The following is an 11916-nucleotide window of genomic DNA, read 5'->3' as shown; positions in this document are numbered from 1 at the left end:
ACATAATTAAAATATTCTCCTTTATATGATAATGTGTAGTAACTGCAGAACAAGATGATTTTTTTGTTTGAAGATGCTGAATTAATGAGAAGACGCGATGAAACGGACATCTTTAGAGACATGTACATATAGTGTAGTTACCTTAACAATAAATACCTTAATTACTTTGACTCAAATCAAATATCTTTCAGTTAATGAACTTAACTCGGCTTCCTCAAAATGTTTGAGTTGAACTAACTCATCAGGTTTTACAGTGTATGTCTGTAACAGTAACAGATTACATGTAACTGAGTTATGTAATCTAGATATACAACAAAAATGTAACTGTGATTCATTAGAGTTACAGAAAAAAAGAATTATATCAGTCTGCTGTCTTTTAGAAAAACAAACAAGAGAAGAGAAAAATCAATAAAATAACTTTATATATATATCTTTATTTGCATATTTGGAGTTGAAGTAATCCGAAAGTAATGGAAAGTAATCAAGTTACTTGTGACGGATTAGGTTACTGACTACATTTTAACAGGTAGTTAGTAACTGTATCAGATTACATGATTAAAGTAACCCTCCCAACACTATAATACTTATGGATCATACATTAAAAATAATAATTGAATACTTAAACTAAAGAAATCGACGCAGCAAAAAAAAATTAATTCTATGAATGAATATAATAAATATACAATAATAATAAATATACAATAAATATATTTTTTCTCTTTAAACATCTCAAAAAATATTAAATGCAAATAAAATGCATTTAGCATATTCAGCATTTACACTTCATCAATCAGCCTTTTCTATTATTTAATAAACTGAGTCAGTGACATATTTTATGGATATTTCAATCAAAACTGTACGATGAACCCAAACAGGAAGAAAGTTTGTGTAAAACCAGAGATTTTGATTCATTCTGAGCAGATTTTTTCCTGTTTAGGGAACTTTTTATACAATTCTGTCTATTTTGTTAGAATTTTACAGACTTAATTTTTTTTTTGGACAAATTCAGTATTTTCTTGTCCCTGGAGCTTGCCGTTGTTCTGTTAGACCATGTATTTTACTTTTCTTCACAGAAGTGAACCAGCTGCTGGGTTGTAGGCCTACTGTGTATATTTGTAAAGTTTTCTTACACTCATAAAAATCAAGAAGGCCTCACAACCCCCCTGTGAAGCTTTGGCGACCCCTAGTGGGGGTCCCGAACGCCAAATTGGGAACCACTGATCTAATTATACATTATTTTCAAATGTAATCTGGGTTGATTGTAGTTATTTACTTTTTGCAATCTGATCAAGTAATCCTGAGTACATGTAATCAGTTACACTGCTGTCACGTGGGCTGGACTGTTTCAGCAGTATGACAGAAATAAAGAAGTCATTCACTGATACATCTCCTGTGCTCTCTCTAAAGTAAAATGCAGAACTTTGACCTCTGATGGAACTTTTTTACGAGGTGGCGGTGGTATTCTGATGCAAACTGCTCCCGGGGCCCCAGAACACCAAGGGCCCTGAGAGCTTCAGTCTTACTCTGATTCCACTGGTTTGTGCAGATTTAATAGGAAAAGTGAAAGTGAAAAGTAAAAAAGAAAGTGGCACAATAAAGACTTTTAGGTGGGGTCCTGCTTCATGATCTAATCTTGGCAGGGCTGAACTGTGTCCAAACCTAGATTTAAGACCTTCATCATTGCACTTTTTGGATGCTGTATATTCATAAATAAATGTTGAATAATAAAATCACAGTTTTATTCCAGCGTAGAGAAACTGCACACACGGCGCACAGAGTGGGAGGAAAGATAGGTTCCTTTCCTTTCTTCTCTTTACTTCTACATTTTCATTTAGCTTTAAAAAAACAAGAAGACTTAATGAGCGTTTAAATGCACTGGCACGGACAGGGTTACTTTAGGTGATATCTACATGAATCACATAATAAATGCTGTTTGTCCGCAACCTATCACCGCCCGCTCCACCGCTGCCCCCGCTGCTCTGCTCAATAAAAGCTTCCAACCAACATGAAAAAGCCTGCATGGGAATAAACAGGGCATGAATTATAAAGATTGTTTGCTGTCTACTTTTTGAATCAACACACTGTAACTATAGGCTCTGGATGGATTTGTTGGTAAATGTGAGTTTCATGATCTTAGAGTGCCTTGATTATCGGTCGACCCACTCAGAGTCACTGCTCCTGGAGGAACAAAACACAATTAGGGCTTCATGCGCTCTTTTTCCAGCTGCAGGAAACTTGATGAGACAATGTCACCATAAAGCTGCTTTCTGGAGCGCCAACTGATGCACATGTGTGTGTATGTGGAGTGTGACACCTCCTGCACCTCCCGGACGAAACTGGCTCTGATTCTTAACTGTAAATCCCGTGAAAAATCCAACAATAAATGAAACTTTATCTTAACCCCCCCCCCTCTCCCGGTCTACAACTGCTGGATAGAGTTAGCCCGGCCCATCTGGTGCAGCAAATGGCCCAACTCACCAGGGAGCAAGGGGAGTGAGAGAGGAGGAGATGGTGAAGGGGGGGAGAAAGAAGAGGGAGGAGGGGGGGATGTTGGATTGAAAACAGATCAGCAGCCAGAAGATCTCAACACCACCGCATGTCTCTGCTGCAACTGCCGAGCGAGTCCACAGCGCCTCCAGTTCCAAAACTTTACGCAGAAACAACAACAAAGCCTTTACGCGTCATGTTGGTTTGCTGAAAGGCGCGCAGAGCACGCACACAAGAGCGCACCTCTCGGAGAAGATGGATTGTAAGAAAAAGTTCGAGTCGACTTGTGCTCCGCTCTGAGCCGCTCTCCGGGACGGCGGGGGTGGGAATGCCGTGCAAACTTTGAGCGTCTCGACAAAACTTTTCTCAACTCGGTTCATGGAGTTTCGCGTCAAGTCCGAAGAGGCTTGTTTGCGCGTTGTGCGTTCAATGGTGGTGCCAGCTCAGTCCTAGTTCACGGGAATCAGACAAGCAGGCAAAGTTTTCCTCGGACAAACAGAAGAGTGAGTGGAAGAGCCTCGGGTTGGGAGTGAGCGAGGACGGCAGTGAAGGTAAGGGGGGGGCTTTGTGGTGATGCTGACAGCGGCGGGGGTTTTGGAGAAGCGGTTTTAATTTCGCCTTTTGGTTCTGTGTTTTCGCCTCTTCGGCTCTTGTGTTCACACTTCGGGGTCGTTAAAAGTGTTTCCCTGGTGCGTTTTCTCCTCCTCTCCCCTCTGTTCCTGCTGCCCTGCGTGTCAGCGGCAGATGAGGCTCAGGGGCAGCTTCACATCTCATTTGCACTTTGAACTTATCTGACACAGGAATCCAAAAAATTTTTGGTCCTGCAACTTGATCCATATGGGAAGAGATGCGATCAGAAAGCTCGGCGCCAATCCCTCAACAACGCTTTTAATAGTTCACAAACTCCTGTAGTGTTTCTGTTGGAGGCTCCAAACTGTGGAGCTGCTTTTATGGTGAAACCTTTTTTTTTTAATCCAATAAAATAGCCTGCAAACTTAACTTTAAGCACATTTTCCAACATTCTTTTTTTTCTTTTCAAGACTTAAATGTAAAACTTTAGTCACACTCACCCACACACTTTCTCACTTTTGGGAGCTCTTCACTTTTTTTAATCTCTTAATGCTACAAAGCAGAGGAACAAACAGCAGGCAGAAAGTGCAGTAGCAGCAGCGTGGACACATTGCTGCCTGTGACAGGGCTGTGGGAGATGTGTACTTATTGTTGAAAGATTCAAAGTTTGCTGTTTGCTCTCCAGCCTGAGCAGTCAACAAACACTTGACGCCTTTGTGGGGCCCTTAAGCAGCTATATTTGCTGTTGGCTTTTCCCCCTATCTAACAGGCGCTGCTAATGATCTCCAAACTCATGTGTGGACTCCTCTTTTTTGTTAACTTGTTTTGGCCTACATATAAGTGCAAAAAGGGGGCTGTGTTTTGGTTTTCCGTTTAATTCACATTCGAAAATCTAACCTTACTTGCATGACCTTTTTTTTTAAGCACACTGATGAGAAGCAGACCTAGAAAAGTTTTTGGGGGTTTTAAGAAAACTTTAATACATGTAAATAAAAAAAAAAGGAATGCATGTGTGAAAAGTTTCAAATAATAACAATATCCCTAATCTTGCATGTGTGTTTTCCGCTTCACATGATGACAACCCCGGTCAGGGCTGAGGGTGATTTGCATGAGAAAAAAAAGAAAAAGTTTTAGTGCATTTGGCCATTGTGAGGAATGAAGAGTTCCAACAGTTAGGGCCTACGGAGAGTGAAAGGAGTAAAGAATGGATGAGCCTATTCAGCTCATTCAGCCTCAGTTCGGGGGCTCCGCTCTGCAGCGTTCAGAGACCCATAGTGGCCATGTCACTTTCATCTCCACAGCCCGGCCCCTGTTGTATGTACGCTGCCGTAGCCCCCGTTTTCACACATCGCCTCCGTGCACAGGCCCCACTTTATTGATCTGCCTCCTCTTTTTTTTTTTGCCTCTTTTCTGGAAGTCCACAGAAAATTTAATGAACCAAATACTGGAAAAGGAGTGACTGTGTGTGTGTGTGTGTGTGTGTTGGACTGAGGAGGAGGAGGAGAGGGTGGGAGAGGAGGAGGAGGAGGAGGAGGAAGGGGGGGGTGCAGCTTTTTTTGAAAGCAAATACCGATGAAGTCTAGCGTACAGGGACAGAGAGGAGGGTTAGAGGAGAGGGTGAAGAGGGTGAAGTCTGAGTGACTCTGAGGAGGGGGGGGATAGCACCCCACCACTACCACAACCACCCACTCCTGCTGAGTAAACTCAAAAGTTGGGGGGAAAGTAGAGAATGCCTTCAACCCCATCCCATCCCGCAGCAACCCTCATTCCACCGAGCTGAGACACTGCACTGTCCCAATGAAGCCGCTCAGCTGCCTGTCGCCTCTCGATGGCCGCCGTAAGAAAACGCAGCCTGCGTGGGGATGCGGTAGGTAGGTAGATGGGCGGGTGGGGGCTGCTTCTGAGGCCTCTGTGGTTCGGCTGAGAAATGTTTGCACTGGAATTTAGTGGCTGTGGATGAAGAGTAGCTGCTGCTTCTTCACTTAAGCACTGTGTAAACCTCTGACCTGCTGCTAAACAGCACAGGAGTCAAGTTTTCTACAATATAACAGAAAAAACTAATCCCATTTATTCTCAGGGTAAAGGCTCATCATCAATGTGTTATTTTGTGATGAAACTGTTTTTTAAGTAACCAGGGATGCATGATGTGCTTATTTTCTATGAAAACAACTAATAAAATCCTGATGATGTGAATGTTTTTGGGGTCTGTAAACAAACAGGCCAGGGTATCTCTACTACATCATTATAATGCTGTCTGTCACACATTTTACCTTGATCAAACAGTGTTAGCCGCAACATGTAAAATATTACTGAAACAATATTAAAAAAGCTCACTACTGTTGAATCTTGAACAGCAGCCAGATGAGTGTTTTAACTGGTAGACTAGGGGTGTAAGAAAATATATCAATAAAAATATCGTATCAGGATATTTTGTGTTGTGATATTGTATCGATTTTTGTCTTTAAACCCCCAAATGCTAGATAGCAGTGATATAACCTGAGGGCTGTGATGTTGAATGTTACAGCGACTGTGATAAATACAAATGCAGATCTCACTGTTCTGGTTGCAAATATAAAGTAAAAAATAAACATTTCTACCATGATTTTATTAAATGGTGGTGCATTGTTTATAGTACAGCAGTAAAATTTGTCTTAAATCTCGATATACCGTCTTGCTGACAGTATCACAGTGAATCATAACCCCTGTATTCCGATATGTATCGTATTGGAAGGTTCTTGCCGATACACAGCTCTATTCGTCTGCATATATCTGCCTGGCTTCAGTTTTCAGACACGTAGCAGCCACACCAGGTTTGAACAGCAACCCTGCTGATTTGCAAAATTTGTAGAAATATACAAAAAATTGCAGCTTCTGCGATTTGTATATTTGCACTTGGCCAAATTGCTAATTATTTATTTATATATATTTTGATGAATTGTGCAGCTCTATAAGCAACTTCTCAATTTCCCTCATTCCCTTCATTTAGTTGATTTCCTCCATTTTCCTACAGTAACTTTGTACGAGGGGCCAGAGAATTAATGTTTGGATGGCTGTAGCAACAAAAAACTGAATGCAGTGCATTCTGGTCTATTGAGGATTTAGACATTACTATCACTGCTTGTTCTGATGAACATATGCAGGTGCAAAATGGCCAGTCTTGCTTTTTGATTCTGTAGGAGTCAAACGCAGACAGCCATGTTGCATTTTTGAGCTCATTTTCATTTTTAGGCACCGGAAACAGGACAAATATTTTGTCCACAATAATGTCAGTGTCAGGAAATATCACATCAATAACTATCTGGAAAGGTTTGTGCGTCAGTCGCTTTACTTTTAAGAAAACGCTGTACACACTGAACTGGGTGTGCAGTTTGAGTGGGATCACACGTTTGTCACAGAGCCATGACAAAGCATTTTATTCATTTCTGTGGTCACTGAAGGGCTGCAGCAGTGATACGTATATCAATATGTTTTCTTACTGATACTATAGTTTAGTCCATAAAAGGCCTGAAATGAATGGTTATTGTCATTGTAAATTAATTTGTGTGCATATATGACAATTACATCTTATCAGACAAAGAGAAAATGGTGAAAAATGCACATCACAATTTCCCAGAACCCAAGATGACGTCTTCAGAGTAGCTCGTTTTGCACAACCAGCAGTTCAAAACTCAGAAATATTCAATTTGAAATGATACAAAACACAGAAATGCAGAAAATCTTCACATTTGAGTACTTTAAAGCCAAGAATCTTCAGCATTTTTGATAAATTGCTTTAAAAAATGACTAAATTATAAATGTTGTTGCTGATTAATTTTCCTTTGATTGACTCGATTAGTCGACTAATTGTTTTAATCCATAAAGTGATGTTTTAAATTAGATAATTGAAATTGAAATTGAGAGAAAAGCAGCTTTAATAGTCACAAATGAGAATCTGTAAGCAGCAAATGTTTGGGCCTTTTAGTGAATAATTTACTAAAATAATAATTAATGGTAATGAATATTATCCTATCATCAGTGATCTGAGTGGGACTTTTGTTGTGGTGTCTCCTCCGCTCTGTGAGGCCTGCGGCCCACAGAGGACGGGCTCGTTGTGGACTGAAGCTTACTCCTGTGCGGGGATGAATTGATGAGACTTTAATGGCCATTTAGGGGGCTGTAAAAGGCGGCTATGTGTCGAGCGATGTGCCATCGCGATCCTTCACAGTCAGCCTGCACTTCAGCTGGAGGGAAAAGTGGGAGAGCGAGGGAGAGATGGCCGCTTACATTCAACTGTAGAGCCCTTCACTGAATCCCGTCTCCTTCGCCTTTGGCATGAGGACGGCACGGGACAATCCCCGCTTGTTTTAACGCCTGTTGTTTCATTCTCCCTCAAGTGTGCGAGGTTAAATAGGCTCGCATCATATCTGGGTTTGGGAGTGCTTGCCCCCCTCTTTACACTAGGGCTGCAATGAGTGGGCACTCGAATCCCAGAACAGAAACCGGGGTCACGCTGGATTGTACCACTGCCGTCAAAAGGACATGCTCACACCGGAGGGCCTCTAAAAACACACATCATTGAGGAAACGCCGCAGAGCCTGATGTGCGTTTAACAAGCCGTTTTAAGGGCTGTACGGTAAAATAACTGACGAGCTCATTACAGGCAGATTGACCTCATCAATCACAGGAGAAATAGGTTGTCTCAGGAATATAACATGTAACAACCCTCTGTCATTCTTTAACTGCAGAGGAAGAAGATCCAGTATCTTCAAAAGGGAGGAAAGCTTAAACAGATTCTTGTATACAGTGTGTCTGTGTGATACATCGTGTGTCATCACCAAAGATCTTCCCATCGCGGCCCAACTGCTCTCACACTCCTTAACTCACACACTGACTCATCGGAAACCCAGTTTCCCAAAAGCATTTCAGCGGTAACATCATCATTGTCTGTCGGCTTACAAAGGAACAATGGTGCTCGTAGCTCCGGGGTCTTCTGGGGGAACCCTTCCCAGGTCGCGGGAGGTCAGTCAATTTGTAGGAGGGGGATGGTGGAGGTAATTTCATTATCTCCACACAAGATAAACTCTCCGAACAATGGAGAGTGACAGGTTGTTGTTTTATCCCAACACTTCTTATTTGCCTTCACTTCTCAGGGCACAGTCAGTGTGGAGGTGATGTTAACTGTTGTTGTTTTTAAAGCAGAAAGACACTTGATGCAAAGTGTTCCCATGTTCCTCTCAGCTCTGAATGGCTTAGCTTGGAAACACAATGAAATCAGAGTTTTAGGGCTGCAGGGATTAGTTGATTAGTCACTCCAAAGGAAATTAAAACTGTAGGTCATTTTTCTAAAAATATTTTTTGTTATATTTGCTGAAACTTTTCATGAGACAGATAATCTGTGATAAAATCAGGTTCCTCTGGCTCGTTCTAGAGCTCCTAATGACATTTGCAGGAATCCCCAGGGCCTAAACGAAAACAACCAATCAGAGCCGAGAAAGCTATAAAGACACTTTGGGTTGGAGGCTTGAAGATAGTTGAGTGAGTCTCACTCCCAGGTTCCCAAAGTGTCTGAATTTGAGGCCCTGGGAATGAGACTTAACAAACAACTATCTTTCCTGGCTCTGATTGGTTGTTTCCGTCCAGGCCCTGGTGGATTCTTGCAACTTTTCACATGCGCTGGTTTCATTAGTCTTCTATGACAGTAAACTGAATGTTTTTGGATTTTGGACTGTTGGTCGTACAAAACAAGACTTTTTTAACCGTTTTCCAAATTTTTTTAGGCAAACTACTAACTGATTATTTGAGAAAATACGTGACAGATTAATTGATTGTGAGAATAATTATTAGTTGCAGTACTACACAAAAAAAACCTTAAAACCTGAGAGTGAAGAAGAAAGGTGAAAGATAGGGAAAGAGAGCATTGATAGCCCTTTTAAAGCATGATCGTTGATGACGGTAAAATAAATGACAGTTTTGTGTATATAAACAGAACAAACATTTGTCTCAAATCTAACTGATTTTCTTTCTTTTTAAAGTTTAATATCACACTAGTTTGAATAATGTTTGCCTTTGTTACTGTTTTTGACTGTTCACATGATCATCAGAGGATTATTGGATGGCCAGAATCTGGACCTTTCAGTCATTCCGAGGACTTAAAGGTGTAAAGTCAAATAAAACATGAATTATCATAATTAAGAAAAACATGCCACAGTAATAGCTAATTCAGCTAATACCTCAGGTTGGCTTAATGTATGTTTTTTTTTTTACTTTACAGCCGTCTGACCTATTGCCTAGCATTCTGTGAGGGTTTCACATTGTCCTCATAACAAATTTGATATATAGAATATGGCCGTCCAGGACCGTGAAATGTAGCATGACGGTCCCGGCCTTAAATTATGTTAAATATTCTGCAACTCTGTGGGCTAGTATGGTGAAATATGAGAGCTCATGTGCGCTCTCCTCGCTCCGTCATGTAGTAAATCGGTGTAAAAAGATAATCAGCTGTTAGCGCCATCAGCCATAATGTAAGAAAGATCATGATTTCCCCTCACTGTATCATTATCACTTCCTCATCAAACACCCGACAGGCTTTTCTGTGTGACTGTGAGCTATTGAGATAGACTGACACTGGCTCGCAGACAATGGCGTATTGTGTGCGATGTTTGCCGCGGGCCCTAATCTGATGCAGAGGCAGAGATTGGGGTCTACACAGAGGCCACTGACAACAAAATGCAGCCGGCATACAGAGAAAGAAAGAGGAGAGGAAAGTGGGATCTGTTTGTGTTTGGGGTTTGCATTGGGAGGGGAGAGGGCAAGGAGTTTGTAAGTTATGATTTACGCTATAGGCCCTCCCATAGCTATAAAGTCGACGCAGCCTCAAGGGCAGGGCGGTTGGGCTCCTTTTCTTACGTTTCCATATGATGGGAGATATTAGATTCCAAATCGCGCTGACTGTGTGCCAGGCCACAGTCTCCTCTCAGATAGAAGCTGGAGACAAGAGGCAGAGAGTCAGAGTTGAGCTTGGATATAAAGACATGTGGTTGTCTTTAGCAACAAGCTCCACGACCTTCCCCTCCTCCCTCGCAACATGTCTGTTGGCACCATCATCTCCCCTCTCTCGGTCTCTCGCTCTGGCTCGGGGCCAGAACGAGGTTTGCTCATGTTTTGTAATCAGCTCATCAGAGAGAAAGTGGGATGAAAACCACGCTGGTTACGTGCAGGGCCGTCTCCGCTCACATGGCTCTGCAATGTCGGGCTGCTCTCGGAGTGAACCCTGCGGTGTCAACAGGTGGTCGTAGCGTTACAAAGCATTCCAGGAAGAAAAAGTTGGTGAAGACAGCAGAAAATCTACACACATGTCATTCTTATTCTCAGTGTGGAATGCTGTGTGCGGTTTATGTTACTGTTCAAACAAAAGAAGTGTGAAAGTTACATGTTAAAGGAGGCAAGAATATATAATGAATTATGTTAAAATGGAAGTAATGGTACTGTGGCTCTGATTTAATTAATTACATCTTGAGCCACATCTTATTTAATTTTAAGTCCACACTATACCAGCTACATGAGGAGTATTACTCAGCTTGCAGATTACGTTTTTTTTCCCTGAACAAAACTGTCCATTCTTTTTTAGTTAATTCTGTCTCTTGTGAGTCCGCCAACTTCATGGAAGTACAATAGTAACGGATTGAAACATCTAAACAATGCAAACATGGTTAAATCTTCCTTTCTTAGTCCTTTTCTAGTCTGTAAATCTGGTAAGAAGTTGGACAGACATTTTTGACTGGGGCACTGACTTCTGCAGGGGTGGCAGTGAAGTATATTTCCAATCATTTTTAATTTATGCATTTCCAATACTGTTTATGACAACGAGTATGCAGACGCATTCAGAAACGCTAGGTGAAAATAACCCACTTATAACTCGTGCCAAAAAACTGCATGGGATTAGAATAACGCATCTGCAAAGGGAAGACCCGTGGGTGCCCATTGAACCCATCTTCATTTAGACAGTTTGAGGTCAGAAGTCAAGGGATCCCTTTACCGGTTTTTCCAATGCCAAAATTTTGCTTAAGTTTGGAGCATTATTTAACCTCCTTCCAGACATGCTAGCATGACATGGTTGGCAAAGACTGATGCATTAGGTCATTTAGTTTCATACGATATTCACTCGATAATGGGGTGGCACTTGGGATGGATAATTAGATTTCCGGGGTGGCCACCCCAGGCCCCCCTCTGAACGCCCCTGGGACAGACACAGTCCGATTGTTCATTCTTAGCTGGTTAAACCTCCTTTCTGTACCGTCTTGCTATCTATGATAACCTTTAAAGTGTTTTAATGCAGCCAAGCTCAGTATTTAGTTGTTCTTGCTTACAACTGAGGGAGCGTAATGTAGTAATTGCAGCAGATACGTTAAGCGTTAAGTCAGAACAGAATATCCCATGCTGATGCTCTAATCTTTATTTTATGATCACAATGTTGTCTGACATAATAAACATAAATATAGTTAACGCCTGTTTCATGTGATCAGTTGTTCTGACATTTAAAATGAGTGATCATGCAGTGGGTTAGAGTTGCACATAACCCTAGCACTAGCCCCAGAGGGTTAGAGGTGACAGAAGGTTGTCTTCCTGACTTTACTGCTTCGTAGCCTGTCTGAGCAGGCTTATGTCATACGTTTCTGAAAGGTCAGTTTGCACCATCCACAGTAAAACAAAGGGCCTGTGTCTTAAAATGTGTCCACCAGACCAAAAAGCTCCTTTTTGGGTCGAGAAAAATTGTGAGAAAAAATATGCATTTTTAAATTTAGCTGGCTTATTTAGTTATCTCACCTGGTTACATGCTCGGACAGCTGCTACCGACAGGTCCCGAGCCAACACCCCCCCCCC

The 11916-nt window shown here is 41.7% G+C and overlaps 1 protein-coding gene across 1 annotated transcript in view; it reads left to right on the top strand.

Annotated features, from left to right (window-relative positions):
* The first annotated feature begins 2578 nt into the window (after window positions 1-2578).
* The window catches only part of gli2a (GLI family zinc finger 2a), an 83496-nt gene continuing 74158 nt past the window's right edge, over window positions 2579-11916 (top strand). The window contains exon 1 of the mRNA XM_035677247.1: window positions 2579-3038. The gene's annotated coding sequence lies outside the window, so the exon portion shown is untranslated. The remainder of the gene's footprint in view (window positions 3039-11916) is intronic.

This window comes from Morone saxatilis, unplaced genomic scaffold, assembly GCF_004916995.1.
Source record: "Morone saxatilis isolate NCDOM2014 unplaced genomic scaffold, NCSU_SB_2.0 Contig5, whole genome shotgun sequence".
Classification (NCBI taxonomy): domain Eukaryota; kingdom Metazoa; phylum Chordata; class Actinopteri; family Moronidae; genus Morone; species Morone saxatilis.
Note: the sequence above shows the minus strand (reverse complement) of the source record. Positions and strands in the feature narration are given on the sequence as shown.